At 42.4% G+C, this 25503-nt stretch overlaps 1 protein-coding gene, 1 long non-coding RNA gene and 1 pseudogene across 10 annotated transcripts in view; 2 read left to right on the plus strand and 1 right to left on the minus strand.

Moving 5' to 3' along the window:
• LOC149915233 (uncharacterized) overlaps window positions 1-10521 on the plus strand; it is a 175532-nt gene extending 165011 nt beyond the window's left edge. For 2 of the 7 annotated variants that reach the window (XR_016459324.1, XR_016459323.1), the window contains exon 5: window positions 3382-3949. The gene's annotated coding sequence lies outside the window, so the exon portion shown is untranslated. Of the gene's footprint in view, window positions 1-2888; window positions 3950-3993; window positions 4549-4850; window positions 5375-6573; window positions 7772-8086; window positions 8677-10504 lie in introns of those variants that run through there. The other 5 variants (XR_016459328.1, XR_016459327.1, XR_016459329.1 and 2 more) reach the window with 5 other exon arrangements.
• The window catches only part of LOC149915229 (uncharacterized), a 241332-nt gene that overhangs the window by 195444 nt on the left and 20385 nt on the right, over window positions 1-25503 (minus strand). The window lies entirely within an intron of this gene.
• On the plus strand, window positions 630-24959 carry LOC149915242 (uncharacterized; annotated as a pseudogene).

Here is a 25503-nt window from a genome sequence, read left to right on the forward strand (position 1 = left end):
TACAGCTCCTGGACGCTGTCACCCTGGCTGTCCATGACTGTCCCATGCTGTCCCCCCTGCCATGGTGGCACAACTTCAGCACGGTGCCATCCTCATTGAAGAGGTGACGAGGAGGGGTACAGGGAGGGGGGCTGGGGACAGTCGGGGGACATGTGGGGTCTGGTGCAGGTGTGACATGGGGTCGGTGGTGTCACCATTGTTGGGTGCCACCTTCACTGGATGCCATTGGGTGTCACTGAATGTCACTGTCTTCAGGTGACGCCGTGACACAGGGTGACCTCGATGTGGAACAGCCGTGACGCAGCGTCCCCATCCCTGGCTGTCACTGTTGTTACCGTCATCTGGTGTCACCATCACTTGTGTGCCACCATCTATCGGGTGACACCATTCCCTGTACTCTGACCATCACATGGGGGCAGGCACAGGCGGCAGCACGTTGTCACCGTGCTGTCACTGAGCCTCTCACTGTTGTTTGTCACCCCTCCAGACCTGCCTACCGCAGGACCCGGTGACACCGGAAACCTCTGGTGCTGTCACCATCGTCTGCCATGAGGACGGGGACATGCACGGTGGTGAACTCTGTGCCACCACCAGAGGGGACTGTGTGACACCAGCGTGGCACAGCCGTGATGCGGTGTCATCACTGTTGGGCGTCTCTCCTGGCAGCTGGCGCCGGGTGTCACCGTCATGCAGAGGGCACAAAAAAAAACCCTGGGGACATTGAGCTGAACCTGGGGACACCGTGACCACCTGGAGGACTTCCCGGGGAAGTGGGAACACCACATGACAATGTCACACCACCAAAATTGGGGACATCCCTGTGTCACACCCCAAAGCTTGGGACACCTTCATGGCACCCTGGTGGTGTCATATCCTAGAGTTGTGAACACCCCCCAGAGTTTGGGACAGCTTTCTGGAGACGCCATCTGTGCCCTCCCCCACAGAAAACATTGTTCCCATGGGGCAGGGTTGACACCCCTCACTTTTCTAATTAAGGTTTATTTTTGATAATGGGGGTTGGGGGATGTCCTCCCCATGTAAGTGATAAAGGGCAGAGGAGCGGCTGTGGGGCTCCATGTGTCACACTGGGGATGAACTCTGGGGACAGAGGTGACTGCAGCATCCTGGCCCCAGCGCCCCTATGGCCCCATAACCACTACAGCCCCATCTCGTAGCCATCCCTCGTCCGTATCCCACAACGTTATCCCATCCCATATCCATCATATCCACCCCACAGCCATCTCAAACCCATCCCATATCCATACCCCCACATCCCATCCCCATCCCTAAGCCTATATCCATAGCCATTCCGAATCCTTATCCCCACATGCATCCCATGTCCATTCCATCTACTTATCCCATGCCACTATCATCCCAATCCCATCCCGTGTCCATATTTCATCCCCAATCCATCCCACCTTCTTCAGTGTTGGTCCCATGTCCATCCCAAGCCCATCCCATATATATTCCATTTTCCTATTTCCCATTCCATATCCACCCCATATCCATATCCCCACACCCCAACCCTACATTTCACATCCCAATGCACATCCAACATCCCAACCCCAGCTCCCAAGCCCAGTTCCAAACCTCATATCCCAACCCCACATCCAAGCCCCACCTCCCACCTGTCAATCCCAGTCCCATCTCGCACCCCCTATAGCAGTAGGGCGCACCCCGAGGCCCCACCCACGGCCCGCCCCCTGCCGCGCTCCTCCCACCAACAGCGCAGCGCAACGCCGCACCGCCCCCGGGCTCTCATTGGTCAGGTGCCGGACCGTCCCAGCCCCGGGTTCTCATTGGTCAGGTGCCGGTCCGTCCCGCCCCCGGGCTCTCGCTGGGCACGTGCCGATCCGTTCCGCCCCCGGGCTCTCGTTGGTCAGCGGCAGCGGCGCCGGCTCCGATTGGCTGAGGCGCGGCGCGCGGGAACGGCCGTTGGCAGCCGGCCCAGAGCTCTTCACCCCTCAGACGGCGGCGCTCCCGCAGCCCGGGCCGCCCCGCACCGCCGCTGCGCGCCGGAGCTGTCCGGGCAGCACCGAGACGGAACCGCGGCACGACGGGAGCGGTGCTGAGCACAGCAGCGCCGGAGCCGGGAGGGACGGAGAGCGGCGCCGGGACAGGGGAGGAAGCCTGGTGGGGTGAGGGGCTGGGAAGGCGGGGGGGGGATAGGGAGGCAGGCGGGGCTGCAGCGGCTGTGGTATCGGGGTACATGGGGCGGTAGGGGTGGGTACAGGGGGATTTAGGGCAGCAGAGGGCTGTGAGGGGGCAACGGGGGGATACGGTGCTATAGGGAGCATTGGGGGGCGGGAGGGGCTGGGGAGAGCTACGGGGAGGGATATAGGGGGCTGGGGGAGGACCTAAGAAACTGTGGCTCTGTGAGTGGCTGTAGGGGGAATGGAGGTGGGATAGAAGGGGATGTGGGGCTACAGGGAGCAGTGGGAGAGCTGTAGGCGTGGTATAGAGAAACAGGTATGACAGGAGTCTGTGGGTGGGATTGGGGGGGAAGTAGAGAGGTGTAAGGTTATAAAAGGCTGCAGAGAGACAATAGGGGGCTTCCGTGGGCACAGGGAAATAGAAGGTAATGTGGGGCGACACCAGGCACTAGACGGGAATGTGAGAGAGAAGACCCACTTGGAAACACAGATAGAGGCAAGCTGAGGGGGATAAAGGGGGAGAATTTCAAGGGGGCGGGGAAAAAAAAAACAAAAGGAAAAATGAGAATGAAAAGTAAGAAAAAAAAAGATGGAAAAAGAAAAAAAAATGGAAGTGCTGAAAACAGAAAAAAAGAGGCACAGAGGAGGAAGAAAAGTAAAAAGCAATCCATGTATATCAAGAGAAAGTAAGTAGGAAAGCTAACTGCAGCAGAGCAAAGGAAAGCAATCTTGCAGGAATGGAGGAGTGTGGGAAGAGCTGAGCCCCGGCCTGGCACAGGAGCTGCGCGGCAGGAGAAGAAGCTGAGCCCAAAGGTAAGAGGAGCTCCTTGGGGTTTTTTGTGGGCTTGAAGCAAAGCTGAGAAGCCGTGCCCGGGAGGAGGTGTGGGTAGCTCCAGGCCACCTTGCTGTCTCCCCAGGAGATGCAGGCTGTGGGCTAGGCAGCAGGCAGGATTGCTGGCCAGAAGCAAGCATCTGTGTGGAGAAAGGCAAAGGGCGGAGGAGGTTGAAGGGGAGCTACCGGGCATGGGCTTGCTCAGCAAGGGGAGCAGAAGCCTGAAGGGCACGAGAAGGGAATAGAGAAGGGCATGCAGAAGGAGAGAAGCTGCGAGCAGAGTTAAGAGGCACTTGTCAGAGCAGCAAGCAGAGCAGGCAAGTGTTGAGATTGGGAGTGAGTAGCAGGAAAAGGCAAGAGCACCAAGAAAAAGGAGGCGAGGGGCATGCAGCTCAGGTAGGGAAAAGGGAGGGCATGCAGCTCAGGTAGGGAAGGGAGGGGACAGCAGCTCAGTTAGGGAGAAGGGAGGGCACTGCAGCTCACCTAGGGAAGGGAGGGGACAGCAGCTCAGGTAGGGAAAAGGAAGGGCATGCAGCTCAGCTAGGGAAGGGAGGAGAGAGCAGCTAAGCTAGGAATGTGAGTGGATAGCAGGTGAGGTAGGTAAGTGAGGGGACAACCAGTAAGGAAGCCAAGTGAGCAAACATCTGCTCAAGTACGTAGTGAGGAGCAAGGAGCTCAGCTAGGTAAGTTAGGGGGAAGCAGCTCAGGTAGGGAATGAGAGGGTCCATCAGCTCAGCTGGGAAAGTGAGGGGCAAGCTACTAAGGCAGCTAAGTGAGAAAACAGCAGCTCAGCTAGGAAAGCGAGGGGCAAGCAGGTCAGCTAGGTAATTTTTAGAACAAGCAGCTCAGGTAGGTAAAGGAAGGGACAGCAGCTCAGGTAAGAAGAGCAGGCAAGGGAATGGTAGGATAGGGCAAGGGGGGAGGTGAGGGACAAAAGAAAGAATGGGGAGGGTAGGGAGGGCTTAAAGGGGGTTTCAGGAGTACCTATGACTATAAAAAAAAAAAAAAAAAAAGAAAGAAAAATGAAAAACAAGAAAAAAAGGTGAAAGAAAAAAGAGAGAGGAAAAAAAAGAGTAATAAAGGAAAAAAAAAAAGGAAAAAAGAAAAAAAAATGGAAAACAACAAGAAAACCAAGATGAAAAAGAAAAAGATGAAAATAGAAGAAAATGAGAAAAGAGAGAGAAAAACGAAATAAAAAAGAAAAGTGCAATGAAAAAAAAAGAAAAAAAGAATAAAAAAAAGAAAAAAGAAGTGAAAAGAGAAAAAATAGAAGAAAACAGAAAAAAACGAAAAGAGGAAAAAAAAAAAGAACAAGTGCAATGAAATGAAAAAAGAAACGAAAGCATGAAAAAAGAAGAAAAAGAAAAAAGCCCAAAAAGGTCAGAAAAAAAAGAAATGAGAAAAGAAGAAAAAAGCCAAGTAAACAGTCAAGAATAACAGCTGAGAAAAGAGTGGATGGCCAAAATGTAGAGAAAGCAAAGCAGAGCACAGCAAGGGAAAGCAAGGCGAGAGTAGCAGCAAAAGGCAGGAGAATGAAGAAGGAGGGAGTGAAGAGCAGGAAAGGTGAGTTTGCCATAAGGCAAGGGGGAAGGGGAGGGGAAAGGGAGAAAAGGGGAGGTACGGGAGGGGAGGGGAAGGGAAGGAGGGGGGGAGAGGAGAGGGGAGGGGAGGAAGGGAAAAATGGGAGGGAGGGGTGAGGGGAGGGGGATGGGAGGGGAGGGTTGAAGGGAAAAGAAGAGGCAAAGAAGAGACTCAAAAGTACAAAGCGGTGCACGTAAATGTAGAGAAAGCAAGTAGGGAAGCTAAGGGTAGCAGAGCAAAGGAAAGCAAAGGAAGGCAGTGAATGAGAGAAAGCAATCTTGCAGGAATGGAGGAGTGTGGGAAGAGCTGAGTCCCGGCCTGGCACAGGAGCTGCGCGGCAGGAGAAGAAGCTGAGCCCAAAGGTAAGAGGAGCTCCTTGGGGTTTTTTGTGGGCTTGAAGCAAAGCTGAGAAGCCGTGCCCGGGAGGAGGTGTGGGTAGCTCCAGGCCACCTTGCTGTCTCCCCAAGAGATGCGGGCTGTGGGCTAGGCAGCGGGCAGGAGTGCTGGCCAGAAGCAAGCATCTGTGTGGAGAAAGGCAAAGGGCGGAGGAGGTTGAAGGGGAGCTACCGGGCATGGGCTTGGCTCAGCAAGGGGAGCAGAAGCCTGAAGGGCACGAGAAGGGAATAGAGAAGGGCATGCAGAAGGAGAGAAGCTGCGAGCAGAGTTGAGAGGCACTTGTCAGAGCAGCAAGCAGAGCAGGCAAGTGTTGAGATTGGGAGTGAGTAGCAGGAAAAGGGAAGAGCACCAAGAAAAAGGAGGCGAGCGGCAAGCAGCTCAGGTAGGGAGAAGGGAGGGCACTGCAGCTCAGGTAGGGAGAAGGGACTGCACTGCAGCTCAGGGAGGGCACTGCAGCTCAGGGAGGGAGAAGGGAGGGGACTACCAGTAAGGAAGCCAAGTGAGCAAACATCTCCTCAAGTACGTAGCGAGGGGCAAGGAGCTCAGCTAGGTAAGATAGGGGGAAGCAGCTCTGGTAGGGAAAAGGGAGGGGACAGCAGCTCTGGTAGGGAAAAGGGAGGGGACAGCAGCTAAACTAGCAAAGTGAGTGGATAGCAGGTGAGGTAGGTAAGTGAGGGGACAACCAGTAAGGAAGCCAAGTGAGCATACATCTGCTGAAGTACGTAGCGAGGGGCAAGGAGCTCAGCTAGGTAAGTTAGCGGGAAGCAGCTCAGGTAGGGAATGAGGGGGGCCAGCAGCACAGCTAGGAAAGGGAGGGGCAAGCAGGTCAGCTATGTAATTTTTGGAACAAGCAGCTCAGGTAGGTACAGGAAGGGACAGCAGCTCAGGTAAGAAGAGCAGGCAAGGGAATGGTAGGATAGGGCAAGGGGGGAGGTGAGGGAGAAAAGAAAGAATGGGGAGGGTAGGGAGGGCTTAAACAGGGTTTCAGGAGTACCTATGATTATAAAAAAAAAAAAAAAAAAGAAAAACGAAAAACAAGAAAAAAAAATGAAAGGGAAAAGAGAAAGGAAAAAAAAGAGTAATAAAGAAAAAAAAAGAAAAATGGAAAAAAGAAAAAAAAAATGGAAAACAAAAAAAGAAATCCAAGATGAAAAAGAAAAAGATGGAAATACAAAAAACTGAGAAAAGAGAAAGAAAAATGAAATAAAGAAGTAAAGTGCAATGAAAAAAAAAAAAGAAAAAAAGAATAAAAAAAGAAAAAAAGAGTGAAAATGAAAAAAGAAAACCAAGATGGCCAAAATGTAGAGAAAGCAAAGCAGAGCACAGCAAGGGAAAGCAAGGCGAGAGTAGCAGCAAAAGGCAGGAGAATGAAGAAGGAGGGAGTGAAGAGCAGGAAAGGTGAGTTTGCCATAAGGCAAGGGGGAAGGGGAGGGGAAAGGGAGAAGAGGGGGGGTACGGGAGGATAACGGAAGGGAAGGAGGGGGGGAGAGGAGAGAGGGGAGGGGAGGAAGGGAAAAATGGGAGGGAGGGATGAGGGGAGGGGAGTAGCAGGAAAAGGCAAGAGCACCAAGAAAAAGGAGGCGAGCGGCAAGCAGCTCAGGTAGGGAGAAGGGAGGGCACTGCAGCTCAGGGAGGGCACTGCAGCTCAGGGAGGGAGAAGGGAGGGGACTACCAGTAAGGAAGCCAAGTGAGCAAACATCTCCTCAAGTACGTAGCGAGGGGCAAGGTGCTCAGCTAGGTACGATAGGGGGAAGCAGCTCTGGTAGGGAAAAGGGAGGGGACAGCAGCTCTGGTAGGGAAAAGGGAGGGGACAGCAGCTAAACTAGCAAAGTGAGTGGATAGCAGGTGAGGTAGGTAAGTGAGGGGACAACCAGTAAGGAAGCCAAGTGAGCAAACATCTGCTCAAGTACGTAGCGAGGGGCAAGGAGCTCAGCTAGGTAAGTTAGTGGGAAGCAGCTCAGGTAGGGAATGAGGGGGGCCAGCAGCACAGCTAGGTAAGCGAGGGGCAAGCAGGTCAGCTAGGTAATTTTTGGAACAAGCAGCTCAGGTAGGTACAGGAAGGGACAGCAGCTCAGGTAAGAAGAGCAGGCAAGGGAATGGTAGGATAGGGCAAGGGGGGAGGTGAGGGAGAAAAGAAAGAATGGGGAGGGTAGGGAGGGCTTAAAGGGGGTTTCAGGAGTACCTATGATTATTAAAAAAAAAAAAAATGAAAAATGAAAAACAAGAAAAAAAAATGAAAGGGAAAAGAGAAAGGAAAAAAAAAAAGGAGTAATAAAGGAAAGAAAAGCAAAAAGAAAAAAAGAAAAAAAAGAAAAACGGAAAAAAGAAAAAAAAATGGAAAACAAAAAAAGAAATCCAAGATGAAAAAGAAAAAGATGGAATTAGAAAAAAATGAGAAAAGAGAAAGAAAAATGAAATAAAAAAGTGCAATGAAAAAACAAGAAAAAAAGAATAAAAAAAAGAAAAAAAGAATGAAAATGAAAAAAGAAAACCAAGATGAATAAGAGAAAAAATAGAAGAAAACAGAAAAAAACGAAAAGAGGAAAAAAAAAAAGAACAAGTGCAATGAAATGAAAAAAGAAACGAAAGCATAAAAAAAGAAGAAAAAGAAAAAGGCCCAAAAAGGTCAAAAAAAAAAGAAATGAGAAAAGAAGAAAAAAGCCAAGTAAACAGTCAAGAATAACAGCTGAGAAAAGAGTGGATGGCCAAAATGTAGAGAAAGCAAAGCAGAGCACAGCAAGGGAAAGCAAGGCGAGAGTAGCAGCAAAAGGCAGGAGAACGAAGAAGGAGGGAGTGAAGAGCAGGAAAGGTGAGTTTGCCATAAGGCAAGGGGGAAGGGGAGGGGAAAGGGAGAAAAGGGGAGGTACGGGAGGGGAGGGGAAGGGAAGGGGGGGGGGAGAGGAGAGGGGAGGGGAGGAAGGGAAAAATGGGAGGGAGGGGTGAGGGGAGGTGGATGGGAGGGGAGGGGAGGGTTGAAGGGAAAATAGAGAAAGAAGAGGCAAAGAAGAGACTCAAAAGTACAAAGCGGTGCACGTAAATGTGGAGAAAGCAAGTAGGGAAGCTAAGGGTAGCAGAGCAAAGGAAAGCAAAGGAAGGCAGTGAATGAGAGAAAGCAATCTTGCAGGAATGGAGGAGTGTGGGAAGAGCTGAGCCCCGGCCTGGCACAGGAGCTGCGCGGCAGGAGAAGAAGCTGAGCCCAAAGGTAAGAGGAGCTCCTTGGGGTTTTTTGTGGGCTTGAAGCAAAGCTGAGAAGCCGTGCCCGGGAGGAGGTGTGGGTAGCTCCAGGCCACCTTGCTGTCTCCCCAAGAGATGCGGGCTGTGGGCTAGGCAGCGGGCAGGAGTGCTGGCCAGAAGCAAGCATCTGTGTGGAGAAAGGCAAAGGGCGGAGGAGGTTGAAGGGGAGCTACCGGGCATGGGCTTGCTCAGCAAGGGGAGCAGAAGCCTGAAGGGCATGAGAAGGGAATAGAGAAGGGCAGGCAGTAGGCGTGAAGTTGCGAGCAGAGCTGAGAGGCACTTGTCAGAGCAGCAAGCGGAGCAGGCAAGTGTTGAGATTTGGCTTGAGTAGCAGCAAAAGCCAAGAGCATGAAGAAGAAGGAAGTGAGGAGAAGGTAAGTGAAGGGCAGGCGAGGTAATGGTAGGCTATGGAAGGGAGAAGGGGAGGGGTAAGGGAGGTGAGGGTAAGGGAGAAAAGGAGAGTAGGGGGATGGGGAGGGTAGGGGATGGGAGCAGAGGAGGGGAGGGGGGGTTTGAGGGGAGGGTTAAAGGAAAATGTATGATTAAAATCAGAAAAAAAAAGAGAGAAAGAAAAATGAGAAAAAAAATGAGGAAAAAATGAGAAAAACGAGGGAAAAAAAAAGAAAAAAAGATTAAAGGAAATGAGAAAAAGAGGAAAAAAAGAGAAAAAGAAAAAAGAAAAAAGAGAAAAGAAAAAAAAGATGAAAAATAGAAAAAAGAAAAAGGAAAGAGACAAAATAGAGAAAAGAAAAAAGAATATATAATAAAAAAAAAGAAAGATTAAAAAGAAGAGAAAACAAAAAATGAAAAAAAAAAGCAAAAAAAAAAAAGAAAGATAAAAGAAGAAAAAGAGAAAAGAAAAAAGAGAAAAAAGTATTTAATAAAGTAATTAAAAAAAAACTTTTTAAGCACTTACTCATGTATTCACATCAGTCAATTAGAAATCTATGCTTTTATAGTCAGTGAAGCAAAGTGGGAGACACTAACTAAACTAAAACACTTCACTTCTTATGCAGCAAAACATCATTTTTTTTCCAGATTGCAATGTAACTGTGAATTAAAAAAGGGAGAATAAAATCACCTTGGTTCTGAGAGTTACCAAATGGCTCATCCACATTAAATTAAATAAGAATAAAGAAAGTCTGAAATGGTTACAAGAGAATAAAAACTGTTTGTCTCCCAAGGAGTTGTGCGATTTTATTCGTTAATACACCAAAAATGCTAGATCTCAAATGAAAGAGATGGGAAGAAAACTAGCAATTGCTGAAATCATCACATCAGAAGCTCTCCTCTCACTGCTGCTGGGCTACAGAGCTCAACAGTATCAGGAACTCTAGCCTTGTGAAGGGTAAGCACAGTAAGAGCCATGGTTTCCTTTCCTCTCTGGAACTGATACAGTTAGCTATTTTCACTCACTTGCATACTTTTTAAATAACCATTAAAAATTTTTCAGAACAGCATGTATTCTTTGTACACCAGTCTGGTCTCAAAGTCTAGTGTCTTCCAGCTGACTCCACTACTCTATTGGTTTACTCTCATGAAACCCAAGAATTTGATTATGTTACTAGCAAGCACACTAGTGAGAGTTAAATGGAAACTGAGCACTGCCATTCCACATCCCTTCAATTTAGTTTATCTAATTCTCTGATTCTGAGAATATGCAATGGTCAGTAGGGACATAGGAAGTAAAAAAGTGCACACATTTGATATTTTATTTAGGTATATATTATTGTAAAGAATTTTATTTGTCCTTGAAGAAAATCTTCAATTTATAACTATAAACCAAAATTGCAATCCTTGCTCTTTTCATATTCTTTCCTTTCTGATGGGAAAATACTGACGGTAAGCTTTTTAGGATCAACTATCCTCAGTTACGACTGGTTTTCATTTGTATGTGAAATTTCCAAGGACTACTTTTCAGATTATTGCAATTCTGTCTAGACTGTCTGAGTGCAAGGAATAATCCTTAAATGAAAAATGTGCCATACGTGAAACAGTTTGTTTCAGAAATATAGCTGTAAGTCAAACTGAAGAAAAAAAGTAATGGAGAATAAATTATGGCTATTGTGTATTAAATGCTTGAAGTTGGAAGTTAATATTGCATACTAATAAAACAATAGATCATAAATAAAATATAAATATAAATATATAAATAAAATAAAATAATAAGGTATTTTCCTTATAAGAGTTTTTTTAAGAGTACAATTAACATTGAGATTACAGTAAGTTGCAAAGTAGTTATTCATAATCATAGGAAATCTAATAAGTACTGGTATCTGACTTAGGGCAATCCTGTATAAATATGCAGGCTGGAGGATAAGAAGTTGAAGAGCAGCCCCACAGAAAGCAGTCTGTGCATTCTGGTTGATGGTGAGCTGAATCTGAGTCAGCAGTGTGCTATGGCAGCCAAAAGGGCCAACTGTACTCTAGGGTGCATCAGGTGAAGGTAAGGATTGTGCCACTCACCTCTGTGCTGGTGCAGCCACAAACTGAGCTCTGTGTGTTCTGGATGAGAAAATGTAAGAATTACATAAAACCATTAGGGATCATCCTAAGTAGGGCTGTGAGGATGATGAACTGTCCAGAGGGCAAGGCACATGAGGAGTTTCACATATGTGTCCAACAAGTGAGTTTAACACTGTTGTTGACACCCCCCACACACTCCTCCCCCATGGTGCCTCTGTACAACGGGTATGAGGTCCTGGGTGAGGAAGGCCTGTCTGAGGGTGGGAACAGCCTGCTTAGTCTAGACGTGCTAACTAAACCAATCGAGGAAAAGCCTTCCACCAACACAAAGACTACTTAATTGAAGAAGAAGATATGAATATCAGTTGTAAGTGATTCCTTCCCACAGAGAACTGAAGGTCTGATATGCCGAGCAGACCCTCCTTTTAGAGAAATCTGCTTTTCTTCCTACATGGTACTGGGTTTGTGGGCACCGTATGGGGCTCAACTTTCTCGAAGAGGAAGAAGAGTGCTCTGGGAAAAGCTAACTGTGCTCACTGGGACGGCTTTAAACTAGGTGTGAAGGGGGACAAGGAGGATAGTGAGCCTTCCCCTGGTGGAAGGCATAAAAATATTAGTGGGACAGGGTGCTGGCAGGGGCCATAATGGACCTCCTGCCTTGAGAGGTATTGGCAACACTGCAGAACATACAAAATTCTATGATAATAAGGCAGTAACTGCTGGAGCAACAGGAGAAGGCAATGGGGAAATTCAGGAGAAATACCTAAAAGGAATGAAGGAGTTATTCTTTAAAGAAGTGACAAGAGCAGCTGCTAAGGTAATTAATGACTTTTTTGCCACAGCCTTTTCTGATGAGCGCTCAGCACACAGCCCTCAAAATACTGGTTCACAGTAAGGGGATTAGAGAAGAAACATCCTTCCCATTGTAAACAAAGATCAGGTTCGGGATCACCTGAGGAATCTGAACATCCACAAGACTATGAGTCCTGATGAGATGCATCCCAGAGTCCTGACGGAATTGGCTGATGTAGTTGCCAAGCATCAAACATATTAGAAAAGCCATGACAGTCAACTGAATGCCCTGATGACTGGGAAAAAGACAACATCAAACCAATTTTTAAGAAAGCAAAAAGGACAACACCAGAAACTAGCAACCTGTCAGAATCTCTCGTGTGCCAGAGAAGGTTGTGGAACAGATCCTTCCAGAAGATATGCTAGGGCACATGGAAGACAGAGAGGTGATACGGGAGAACCAGCATGGCTTCACCAAGGGCAAATCCCGCTTGACCAACCTGCTGGCCTTCTATGATAGTGTCCCTGTGTCAATGGATAAGGGAAGAGTCATTAATGTCTGTGTGGACTTCAGTAAGACTTTTGACATGGTACCCCACAACTTCCTTCCCTCCAAATTGGAAAGATATGGATTTGATGGGTGGACTGTTTGACGGACGAAGAACTGGCTGCAGGATCGAGTCCAAAGAGTGATGGCCAATGCCTCAATGTCTGGATGGATATAAGTGATGAATGGTGTCCCTCAGAGGCTGGTGCTAGTTTTCTACTAGAGAAAGCCAGTCTGGTTTCTTTTGAGGAGACAATATTCAACAAAGAGCTGAAAATACTTCTGCAGCTTTTTCAGTTTATGTTCACTTGGGTAATTTATTTGCACAGAAGAATAGCAAGAAGTATGAATCACTCTCTTTAAGGGACAAACCAGTAATTTTAAACTCCTGTATGGTAACTACACTGAAGAATTATTTCAGCAGCAATATCACCAATATTGCATACTAATTTACAGTTCCTTACTTATGAATACATGAACTGAAATTATTCTACAGCTAATCCAGTTCTTATGAAAAAAAGCCAAATCAGTGTAAATTTCTTTTCAGAAAGTCAAAGGTGACCCCTCCAAAAAGAAGCTGATGAAAAATGATGAGAAATCTGCTTCAGGTAGAAGCATGGGGAATAAACAAACTGCACCAAGTGATAAAGCCTGAAAAACTTCATCAAGCAAAATAGAAGCAATCCAGGAAATTTGGAAAAACAACAACAACAACAAACAAAAATAAAACAAAACAAACTTAAGAACTCGAGAAAACAGAGGGTAAAGATGAGAAGAGTGATAATGGTCCTAATCAAGAAACAACTAAAAAAGAAAACCTGAAGAAAAGAAAAGCATAAGTGGTAAAAGATTGAGTTGTAGTTTTAGATTAAACAAAAGGAAATCAAGGCCACACTAGGGTAGTTAGAAGGGAAAGGTTTAATAAACCACAGATGTAGAGGAACAAAGAGTGTATTATTCAAGATAAAGTGTAGTTTAGAGAATACATGAGTAGAGAGGATATCTTGTCTTTTGGAAAGATGAAGGAAAAGAGATTGCAAGAACACATGGTTCTGCTGGAGAGAATACAGTGAGCTCTTGAACTCTGGAAGAATACAGAAATTGCTGAAAGGGAGTGTCATGAGAGAGAATGTGTACAAATAATGTATGAGCAAGAAGAATGCTTGCAAAGAGAAAGGGAACAATTAGAAATAGAAAGGTAAAATCTAGAGGGAAAGGATGGAATGAGAGCATTTTGAAAGAGAGCAAGTTCTTATTGAACAGGAACATCAAAAAGAAGCAGAGTGAATTGCTTATGAAAGGAAGGCACTTCATGGACAACAACTTCATTATGAACAGGGAAAGAGGAATGCTTTGAAACATCCACACAATACATATCAAAGAAGAGATTATCTTTACTGGAATGAACGTAGTTCATTCTGATTCTAATTCCAGAACATCTAACAGTCTTTAGAAATCTCTCACTTCGCTTCAATGATATAACAGGAAATGATTAAATCATTTTCTTTGTAAGGAAAAGATGTATCTAAATCACTCTATCAAAATCTTGTCATTCTTCTCTATTGCTCTTTTCTTTTTCTGGTTATTAAATGATATTTACATCTTAATCTATTTTGCTAAGATACAGAAGTCCTCCTATTTCAGATGCTAAGATCTATTCAGGGGCATTTGACCTAAAAGACTTTCTGAATTTTGGAGTACTTTGTTTCATATAAACATGAATAGAACTACAGGGAAATCACAGAGGAATAGTATCTCTTCCAAAGGAACAAAAACCTCCTGAAATAATAAAGCTTCAAAAGAAACAGGAGCATGAAATCAGATTATTTACTTTAAAACAAACAAACAAATAAACCTACCTTCCATTATCTTATGTTCATTATATTGTTTTCTTTCTTTTTCTTAAGCTACTTAAGACCAGGTGTTTAGAACTGTCTTCATTTTCCTAGGAAGGAGAACAGCTTTCACATTCAAGTAGAAGGACATATAAGCATGTTTGAGGACAGTCACAGATTGTAATTCTGCCTCTGAGGATCAATCAGTAGTACTTTTTTGATGCGTATGAAAGGAATATTTGAAATAAATATATTCAAGGCACTCTTTCTGATATGAATTTTCCATCTGCTTGTGGGTTTTAATATAACTTTTTGCATTCAGAGCTCTTTTAATCTCTGAGTTCTAGAAAGGATCCACATGCATTTCATTGATGTTTCCCATTGCTATACTACGTTTAGATCCTTTTGCTCATATCCTGAACCATACAGTAGAAGATTCCTAACCCATGATCTTCTATTGAGAAGTTCTTAAGGAAGTTATTTTTGGAGCATGGACTTTTCCTAGTACAACTAGGAGTAATGAAAGGCAAATTGACTAGAGGTTTCCTACGTCAAAACCATCGTTGGTAACTTCATCAACCTTATGAACTCTTGACTTCAGAGACTCTAAAATAGTTTGGAATAGTTATATTTGTTCTCTTCCCTTGTGACATGTTCAGAGAGTACTGCAGCTACAGCTAGAAAGTTAGGCATTCATTAATATTAAATAGCAACAGTAGTAATTTTCCTTCTTTTTTGCTAAGCTTTACCTGCTAATTCCTGACTTGTTTAATAATATATTTTTTTTCCTTCTCTAAATATCACTACTCAGCACCATAAAAAATAAGTAAATAAAATAAAATAAAATAAAATAAAATAAAATAAAATAAAGAAGAAAAGCAATAGTCAGAAATTGATTTTATATAGATTTTTAGAAACCTTTCCAGAAACATTTCCAAATCTTTCCCAGTCATCAGGGCATTCAGTTGACTGTCATGGCTTTTCTAATATGTTTGATGCTTGGCAACTACATCAGCCAATTCCGTCAGGACTCTGGGATGCATCTCATCAGGACTCATAGTCTTGTGGATGTTCAGATTCCTCAGGTGATCCTGAACCTGATCTTTGTTTACAGTGGGAAGGATGTTTCTTCTCCAATCCCCTCACTGTGAACCAGTATTTTGAGGGCTGTGTGCTGTGCTGTGCACTCATCAGAACAGGCTGAGGTAAAAATTTTTTGAGTACCTCAGCCTTCTCCTTATCTGCTGTTACCATCTTGCCTGTGTCACTCTTTCGGGGGGGTACACCCTCTTGGACTCACCTTTTCTGGTTGAGATACCCGTAGAAGATTCATTTCAAATACATATTTTTATTTTTATTTTATTTTTATTTTTTGTGATTTATTTATTAAATTTATTGCTCCATGGCATTTATTCAGATTTAGCAAGGCCATCCAATGATTTCATGTAAAGCCAAACATTCTGAGAATTGTGCTTTCTTTTCAAATGAAGAAAAAACACTTACATGTACATGTAAAATTTGAGAGAACTAATCAGCAATACCACTTGTAGGTGAGGAAACAGTCTGATTAAAGCAGGGGAGCACACTGAAGAGATGTGAGACTAGGCACTTTAAAAATTTAGAATACAAATTTTTGCCAAATATTTAGTTAATAAAAAACCTCAGCACTGGGCGTGGAGTCTGGACATCCTCACTTCTAAACTTGTCTTATCCACAGAACCTCTCTCTTTTGCCACTTCAAGCTTTACATTTTCTTGCTTTGCATTTCAAATGTTAAAATAATCAATATTTAAAATATAGTTTATATGATGGATCTGATCCCTAAAAATTGATTTCAAATAATCAATAAAAGCCAAATAGAACTTTGTCTCAGGTTTTGGAAATACATACAATGATAACATGGCTATCTAGATGCACAGAAACAGAACTGAGGGAAAAAAAGATATTACAAAACAACATTCTCTTTTTTAAAATGTTTTAACTAAAACTAAAACGTTTTAAGTAAACTATTCACTTAATTTGCAGAATTTTTAGACTGGCTTATTTAAAGCACTGCAGGTTATGTGGGGAATATATTCTGTCATAACACTGTAGCTCATAGTTTCCTAAATTTCCAAATTAAGTGAAAACCTGATGGCATAGAGATTACTTACAGATTGTGATCATGGTCAAAACGGATTTAGCTTGGGGAAAAGTAATTTGTTTCCAAACAAATAACATGAGATGGAGAGAAACAAACACAGAGAGCATAGAGCCTATGTTACTGCCTGCTTTTCAGGCCTACGCCACCCCTCCATTTCTGACCCTTCTAACTGTCTCAGAGCTGATCGTCTCTGCTGACCTTTCCTCCTCACACCTTTCCCTGCTCCAGCACAGGCTCTCCAGAACAGCACAATGAACTCTGCTGGATGCACCTCCTCCCCGAGCTACTTGCAGGATTGTTTCTCACTCTTTTCCTCTTAATGCCAGGCAGCATTTTGGATTTCCAAGCTTTCTTCATCCCAAGGCACTTGCCCATGGTTGAGGGGCCTGACTGCACCCTGTGGTGGGGTCAATGGAGCCAGCTGAAACAGCTGTGTCTGGCACAAAGCAGCTACACCTCACTTCTCACAGCACTGTGGCAATCTGTGCTTGCTGCTTCCTCAGCACCTGAATTTGGTACACTCACTCAAAAGTATACTTGCTTTTCTAGGGCGTACATTATTCCCTCACCTAAAATCTAAGAAATGACTGTACTATGTTGTTATGTTGTTGCTAGCTTCTCCCCCACTCCAGCTCTCTCTCTCTCTCTTTTTTTTTTTTTTAAATAATAGATGGAAAACAATTCCTAAAAGATTCAAGTTTATTTATTTGCAACAGAATTTTCCTAAACTTAAGTTTACACTGTATTACAAATCTTAGAATATTTAACATTTAGTCAATTGGTAACTAGTTATTTACAAGTCATTTGTTAATTTATGCAGCATGAGGTATCTGATTTATCTGATTCTGGTATGTCTTTCTTCTTATTATTAATTTCGGCAGTCAGGATTTTTTAAAAAAGGAAGTGGTGATATTTTGAGTCTAGCTTTGCTTTGTATCAGGCTGCTAGTTGTATCAATGAGTTGAGATGATAGCCTTTATGGACTGAATAAAGGAAAATTTAGATACCAACAGAGTGCATCTCTGCTATTAATGGTTCCATGTTTTCTTACTGGTGTAGAAGCGGGCAACGGAAATTTTAATATACAAAGTTAAAGGCCCAATGTTTGTTTTACATCACCTACTTGCTAGTTAAAAGGATCTATAACAGCACAGAGGAGTGTGGTTTTCTTGCTATTCAAAGACCCAAATTCCCCAGGAAAGGATTGGTAAAAAATGGTGAATCTTGTGTATATTTTTCCATATATATAAAGTGAATATTTCCCTTTTCCAGTAAGAACAGCTATTCTTATTATAACTAGCTTAATATTATAACTAGCTTAATATTATAACTAGCTTAGTAATATGATCTTCACTATTAATACATTGCTATTCTTCAGTGAAGTTTATCCATTCTGTTAGAATTAGTGTAAGAAAAACTAAAACAGAGCTTGAGAGTACTTTGAAACCATGTTTACAAATGTTCAGAATACCTGCAGGAAACATCTTTACAGCGGTTTGATAAAACTTTGCAAATACATGTAATGCAATGGTACAAGCACCGGAGCCAGGAATGGTGGTTGGAAGTTTTAATTTTGTTGCTCGCATACTGTTTGAATTTAGACCTAACAACTCAATGTCTATGAAACTCATTCTGTCTGTAAAAAGGAGATAATATCCATTATACCCTCAGAAGTCTGTTCTCAGTACAAATTTTTGTACTGATCCTTTAAAAATAAAAACAATAGATGCACTGTTTTTACATCTCTCTTAAAATATAAAATATAAATAATTACTATTTATTTATTTATTAAAAGAGAGACTCACTGTCCAAATGAGAGCATTATGATAATCTAGTAAGAAGTTCAGTAGACACAGAACAGACTCCTATGAAACAGTTCAGTTAATGAGTTCTCAGTCAGGGTCATAGTGAAACATTTAGAAGGTTATTCACTCTTAATTTCAAAACTTATAGTAATGGAAGACAGAATTGACAAACACCCTACAGAAGATCATCCAATAGTTAATAATGTTTACTCTTTAAAATAGGCTTTATTTTCACCTAGGCTATATCTGTTTTGATCCTCTAGGAATTGGATCTCATTGTGCCTTTTGCTTTGTATTAAGGAATAGTTCAATGTTATGCATGTCATCTCCTTTGCAAGTTCCTGGCAAATTATGATGAAACGGATACACTTGCAGAACATCAAAGTAATCACGTAATTAAGCCAAACTGGTGGTTTGTCTGGAACAGCTTGCAAAATGACAATGTGATCTAATTTGCAATATCTGTATAGGTTTGGTTTTAAACGTGCTGGCATATTTTTTAATTAGATCTTCTTCCTCTGTCACTGGTGTAAAAAATCAGACTTAAATAACAGTGTGGGTTTCTATTCTGTTTTTGTTTCCAATTATCAGTCTCATTACTTATTATTATCTAGCTGGGATTGTATATTGTACAATAACAGAAAACTTCCTCACAGTCTTTGTACTTCATATAAAATCAGCTGTAACTTAATTCACAATGACATAAACCATGTGATAACACCATAGCTTATGCTTCCATTTAAAATTTATCATTTCTATTTTTGTAAAATAACATCAGTTCGTATAATCTGTGTACAATTCAGTCTGATTGCTTAGAATAACTTGTTACAAATGTTAAGTAGCTGTCATGCTAATATATCATAAGACATGATGAATATGTAGTTTTTAGGAAGAGTGCCACAAGAGCTCAATCCATCTTTGAAGAGACACATTTTTTATAAGGAACCTATTTCATACTCATACATAAAGCACAGTTGTTTAGCTTTGTTTATCTTTGCAGAAGCTTGCTTATGAATAGAAATAACACATTTTATAGAAGAGAGAAAGAAAGGTAGAAAGAAAGTAGCAGTAGCACATCCTTCTTTTCATAAATTCTCTTAGAAAGTTAACTGAGTTTCACTGAAGGGAATGAATCAATGGTCCTTTATAAAGAAAAAATCAATTAGAAAGTCATTACATAAACGTTAGCATTCAAAAAATAAAATTATATATTAAAGCCAATTAGACTGTAAGTCAGAACTACGGTGAATTGCACTTGCATTGATGTATGCAAAATCATTAACAACCTCCATGTCCAAGAAATGTAGAGAGTGAAAAAGAACATGTTTATAGACAACTGAATTTTCTTTTGCAAGCTATCTCAAGCAGCAGATGACTTCTCTGGGCTTTTTAAGAGGTTTACTTTGTCTATCTCAAGTGTTACTGTTGTTACTGAAATTAGAACACTTGAGGCAACACATAAGACAACAGCCACTCCTGTGGCATCCAGGAGGGCTATAGGAAGAACAGGAATCCCAGTAGAGTCTTTCTCCCAATAGCTTGCTGTAGTCCTGGTGTGATTTGTGTTTAATGCCACACTGGAGAGGCAGATGGTGTTAAACATTGAGAAGGAGCACTACTGAGCATCTCACAGAAGAGCTGAAGTCCCCTCCTGTGGATGCAATGGGACAGTCAATCTTATTTATTTCCTTAATGACAGCAAATAGGCTAGCTAACTTTTCGTGTTTGGGTCTGCATCACAGAAGATTAATGTATCTCTCCCTGATGGGTTTGTTCTGAGCAATCAGAAGCAGAAGAAATCTCTCCCTGTAAGTCAGATGCTGTAGCTTGCAAAATTAAACATTCCGATACAGGTTGTCACATCATACAACCACTGCAAGGGATGGGGCATTTCAACTGTATCACAGTTTCAGGATTTTTGTAATTGGTATTTCACATCTTAACATCAAGTAGTGCACTGGGAGTTAAAGAGTTAATGCTCCAGTTCTGTGGATTGTTGATATTTCTAGGTATAGCTGTCTCAGAAGACAACTATATAGCCCAGAGGACTTTACGTTTTTATTTTCTGTTTGGATGGGAAAACAAAACTGTTTGCAAATCATGAGACATCTCCTTTTTCCTTTCCGCTCATCTCTACAGCGTGTGTGCTCCCTAGCCATCTCACCTTCAGCGTTAGAGTAAGGCCTTTGTTTTTTGGACACTCTCATTTTATTTGATTTCTTAGCTTCCATTTCAATTATATTATATTATATTGTGTTATCTTGCATTTCAGTATCTCATTTAGTAAATCAACTTTTCTCCTCAGATCATTGTTGTTTCATTTTTAGGCCCATCTCTCTACCCTTTACCCTCTCTACCCCTTTTCCCCTTCCCCCTTTCCCAAGGTGTGGGTCTGTGGGTCCCCCTGACCCATTAGTCATGGAACCAGGCTGAACTGGCCTGTAAACCATTGACATACTGCATCTACCATTAGAGGTTCAATCCTAAACACAGTAGATAGAGAGAAAAGGAGACACAGAAGTCTGAATTCATTACATATGTTTCTGAACACATATTCAACATAATACACATTTTAGTTAGATATAACTGAAATGCAAATGGCATGCATTTCATTTCAGAAATGAGATGCATTTCTGAGCTGAGGTAAAAACTATGTTTAGTTAGAAAAGCTGAATTAGGGTACTTAGTGCCAGAGATGCTTAAGTAACAAAGACATCCCTATAGCTCTGTAGATGTGAAGGAGGTATGAGATGAGACAACAACTGCTGGACAGACAAAATGCCTGAGTGTGCCTCAGCTGGTGAAAGATACCTAAATTCAGAAACATAATTTGTCCTAGGTTCCTAAAACACTTCAGTATGAGATGTATACTGTCCTAACGCTATCCATTTATCTTCTAGCAATATGTACTTAGATTAGACAAGTTTGTATAAAAGTCTAATCAAATGTTCTGATAATGGTTATTTTTATATTTGAATTCAGGCATAATGGACCATAGGGTCATAAAGAGTAGATGGTGCATATACAAATTCATATCCACTTCATAATTTATAACAATTAGTAATTTTGATGACAGAATACTAGTTCTTGGGAACAAACATACCAAAAACTACACCCATTTGGTCTAGAATAGCAAACAATCACCAAAGTCAAATAACACAACTCAAAACACTTAGTACTCCACTAATAATTTCAAAATTTAGCACAAAGGACATTATTTTAAAGACTTAATCTGGATATATGAACAATAAACAGAAAAATAGAAGAAAAAAAAAAAACATGAAAAAAATGAAAGCAAATAATAAAGAAAGATTGTTAAAGAAAAAATGGTTATGACTGCTACTGCAGTACTGTGTTCAGGGAATCCAGAACAACCACATATTATATTCTTATTGTCCCTCATTTAATCGTTGCTAGCAAAACCTATGCTTTAAATAAAATGCTTTTATACTAACTTTTCATACATTAAATTTGATTTCTAAATCAAAATATACCTGTCAGGTTTCAGTGTAAGATATTTATAAAGTAGCCAGTATTAAATAAATTGTTTGAATATTTATTTTACAACTTGAAAGTCTATTTTGCAACTGTAGCTCATTTTCTTTGGCTCTACTTCAAAAAAAAAAAAAAAAAAATCCTTTTGTGTCTCACATGTCTTAAATAATCTTAAGATGTCTTAAGACATCTTAAGTCACTGCATGTGTTTAGGAGCTGGTTGATCACATCTGAGAAGTGCTTGTAAAAGGAAGCAACTTTGTAGTATCTTTTATTCCAACAAGTTAATCAGTAAATCCTCTCTGCTTTCATTGCGCATCATCTGTAAACTGAAAAGCTGAAGGCTGACTTGCATATTTGCTAATGCACTAATGCAGTAAATGATAAGAATATGTAAGTGGTTGATTCTAATCACAGCCTTGTGAAGCTATATTGCAGAAAGCAGAATTAAATCCATAGGGCTACCCTGGACATCTGTTGTGTGGAGCTCTGACTTAGCAATTCCTATTGACAGCTACATCAAACATCCGAGTGCTTGAAATATTTGAGTGAGTGACCAGAATTCTTTAGGCTCAAATGAGATGCTGCATTACTGCATTAATAATCAGAGGAATGTTCATCAGTTCAGACATCTACAAGTTAGACTCTATATTTCTGTCTAAACTCTGAATTTTAAATAGACATGTTTTCTTAGAATGTAAGAATATTTTACCATTGTGTGCATTGACACAGCTAATCATAGCAGCTAATCATAAATGAGCAGATTTGTAGAAAGATTCAAGCATTAAGCGTTATCTGGAGTATTATGTTCAGGTCTGGGGCCCCCAATACAAGAAGGAAAGGGAGTTGTTAAGGTCCAGAGGAGAGCCACAGAGATGATAGAGGGATGGAGCACCTCCCCTACAAAGGCAGGCTAAGGGACATGGACTTGTTCAGCCTGGTTAAAAGAAGGCTACGGGGTGACCTCTTGGCAGCATGTGACATGGAGTATGGAGAGATCAACTTTTCACAGTCTCAGCAAAGATATATTATGCTTCAAATTATGATAGATTCAAAGAAAAACAGAGATTATGCATGGAAAAGGGATGACAATCTGTTAAGCTTATTACTAAAATGCTATCAATACTGAAGGCTTTTGTGGGGTTAAGAATGTAAACTGGGAAATAATATGTAAGAGCCATTTAAAGTTCAATAAATATGCAGTAGAACCACATGACTCAGGAAGTTTTTGAGCCAAAACTAATTCAAAAGTAGAAGAACACTGTCTGGAAGCAACATACCTATTTTTATTTTTTTTATATATACACTTCTTACCAGATCCCAAAGAGATGGCCTTTTCTTACATTTATATATATATAAAAAAAATAAAAATATGGTCTTTTCCCTCTCAAGCATCTGTTTTCTCACCAATACCTGTCATTTTCTCCCAGAAATACCAGCTTTCTCACGGATACATGACCTTCTCCCCCCCACATCAGACATTTTCTCCCAGAAATATGTCATTTGAGCACAGAGGTCAAGTCTCCCCGAAAAAGCACTTTTCTGAGAAATACCTGACATTTTCTCTCCAAAATACTACTTGACACTCCTCCAGTGGACATTTTCTCCCGTGTTTACCATATTTTCTCCCCAAGACCACTTGGCACACCAAAAATACCGCAGTTGCTCTCCTCTACAAGAAAGTCTTTCCCACCGTTTCCCACTTTTCTCCCTCATTTATCTCATTTGCTCCCTGAAGTTCCAGCTTTCTCCTCATTCGATGACATTTTCTCCCAGAAATTCCCGTTTTTCACCCAGAGGATGGCATTTTCTTCCAAAAAGAACACATTAGCTCCCAGAAATACCAGCGCTCTCCAATCCAATGAGATTAGCTCCCAGAAATACTGCTTTTTGCCCAAACACATGATCTATTCCACCACAACTATCATGTTTTAATCCTCAAGAATACATTTTCTACCAGACCTATGCCATTTCCCCCCACAAATACCACCCTTCTCCCAAATACGTGGCATTTCCTCCCACAAGTACTACTCGGCCATCCAAAAGAGGACATTTCCTCCCCAAAGAAGGAGACTTGCTCCCTGAAAAAACAGCCTTCTCCCCAAACAGATAAAGTTTTCTGCCAGAAAAACAGCTTTTCTTAGATATGCTTCACGCTTCATCCACAAAATACTATATGACAATGCCAAAGGTGACTTTTTCCAACAAAAATACGATCTTTTCTCCCACAAATATCACCATTCTCCCAGACACCCAGATGACATTTTCTACCACAAGTACTACTTCACACTCCACAGGATGAGACTTCCCATCATACTTTTCTAGACTTCATATCACAGTTTCCTCCCAAATTAGATTTCCTTCCAGACATACCAGCTTTTCCCGAAACAGAGGACATTTTCCCCCAGAAATACCATCTTTTCTCCCAGAAATACCAGCTTTCTTACAAATACTTCACATTTCCTCCCATTTACACTACTTCACGCTCCTAACAATCCTACGGCCGTTTCATCTCCCAAATGTGTTTCTGCCAGAAATACCAGTTGTCTCTTAAACATATGAAGCTTTCTTCTTATACAATCCTCAAGATGACATTTTCTCCAAACTGAGGACATTTTCGCTGTCAGGAAAGAATTCACAGCTCTCCTCTTTCTGTAACGTCCTCCCTGAAAGCACAACGTGTGCCGTTCCTGGAACTTCAAGCTGCCTTATTAGAGGGGCTTTTCCCTTCTACTCTGTTCGTCACAGAATGCTGAAGTGTAGCATCGGATAAACAAACAAAAACGAAATGTCGCTAGGAATAAGAGGAGAGGCATAAGAATGAGAGAGAAGCGTAGTGCAGAATGCATGGACACAAGGAGAAGAAAAAACCGCTCTTTTACGATGTGCGCAGAAGAAGCCTCTCGTCCGAGAAAAGCATCCGGCTGAAGTCGCCCTTTCTCGGAATGCGAGAGAGACGAGACCGCTGCTGAAGGCAGAAAGCGGCATTCGGGGAGAACCGCGATTTCTCGGCCAGCAACTTCAAACTCTCCGTAGTGGTTCAGCGACAGTGCTGCTTTCCACCCACGACAGCGAAATACCGAAATTGCTATGAAGAGAACGTGGGAATTCAGCACACTGCAATTCCTGAAAACAGGGTTATTTTTCTCCGCAGGAAAGAATCCACATCTCTCGACTTTCTGTAACGTCCTCTCTGAAAGCACAACGTGTGTCTCTCCTGGAACTTCAAGCTGCCTTATTAGAGGGGCTTTTCCCTTCGAATCTGTTCGTCACAGAATGCTGAAGTGTACCATCGGATAAACAGACAAAAACGAAATGTCGCTAGGAATCAAGGGTTAAGAATGAGAGAGAAGCGTAGTGCCGAATTCATGGGCACAAGTAGAAGTCAGAACCGCTCCTATGCGATGTGCGCAGAAAAAGCCGCTTCTTGATGAAAAGCATCCGGCTGAAGTCGCTCTTTCTCGGCATGCGAGAGAGACGAGACCGCTGCTGAAGGCTGCAAGCGGCATTCGGGGAGAACCGCGATGTTCCGGCTAGCAACTGCAAAATCTCCGAAGCGGTTAACAGAGAGTGGCGCTGTCCACCCACGAGAGCGAATTAGCAAAATTGCGATGCCGAGAACGTGCGAATTCAGCAGTATGCACTGCCTGAAAACAGGGGTTTTTTTATCCGCAGGATAGAATTCACAGCTCTCCTCTTTCTGTAACGTCCTCCCTGAAAGAACAACGTGTGCCGCTCCTGGAACTTCTAGCTGCCTTATTAGAGGGGCTTTTCCCTTCTACTCTGTTCGTCACAGAATGCTGAAGTGTAGCATCGGATAAACACACAAAAACGAAATGTCGCTAGGAATAAGAGGAAAGGCATAAGAATGAGAGAGAAGCGTAGTGCAGAATGCATGGACACAAGGAGAAGACAGAACCGCTCCTTTGCGATGTGCGCAGCAGAAGCCTCTCGTCCGAGAAAAGCATCCGGCTAAAGTCGCCCTTTCTCGGCATGCGAGAGAGACGAGACCGCTGCTGAAGGCAGAAAGCGGCATTCGGGGAGAACCGCGATTTCTCGGCCAGCAACTGCAAACTCTCCGTAGTGGTTCAGCGACAGTGCTGCTTTCCACCCACGACAGCGAAATAGCGAAACTCCTATGCAGAGAACGTGCGATTTCAGAATACTGCATTTCCTGAAAACAGGGTTTTTTTTCTCCGCAGGAAAGAATCCACATCTCTCGAT

Source organism: Phasianus colchicus, chromosome 22 (genome assembly GCF_987193195.1).
Source record: "Phasianus colchicus chromosome 22, bPhaCol1.hap1.1, whole genome shotgun sequence".
NCBI lineage: Eukaryota > Metazoa > Chordata > Aves > Galliformes > Phasianidae > Phasianus > Phasianus colchicus.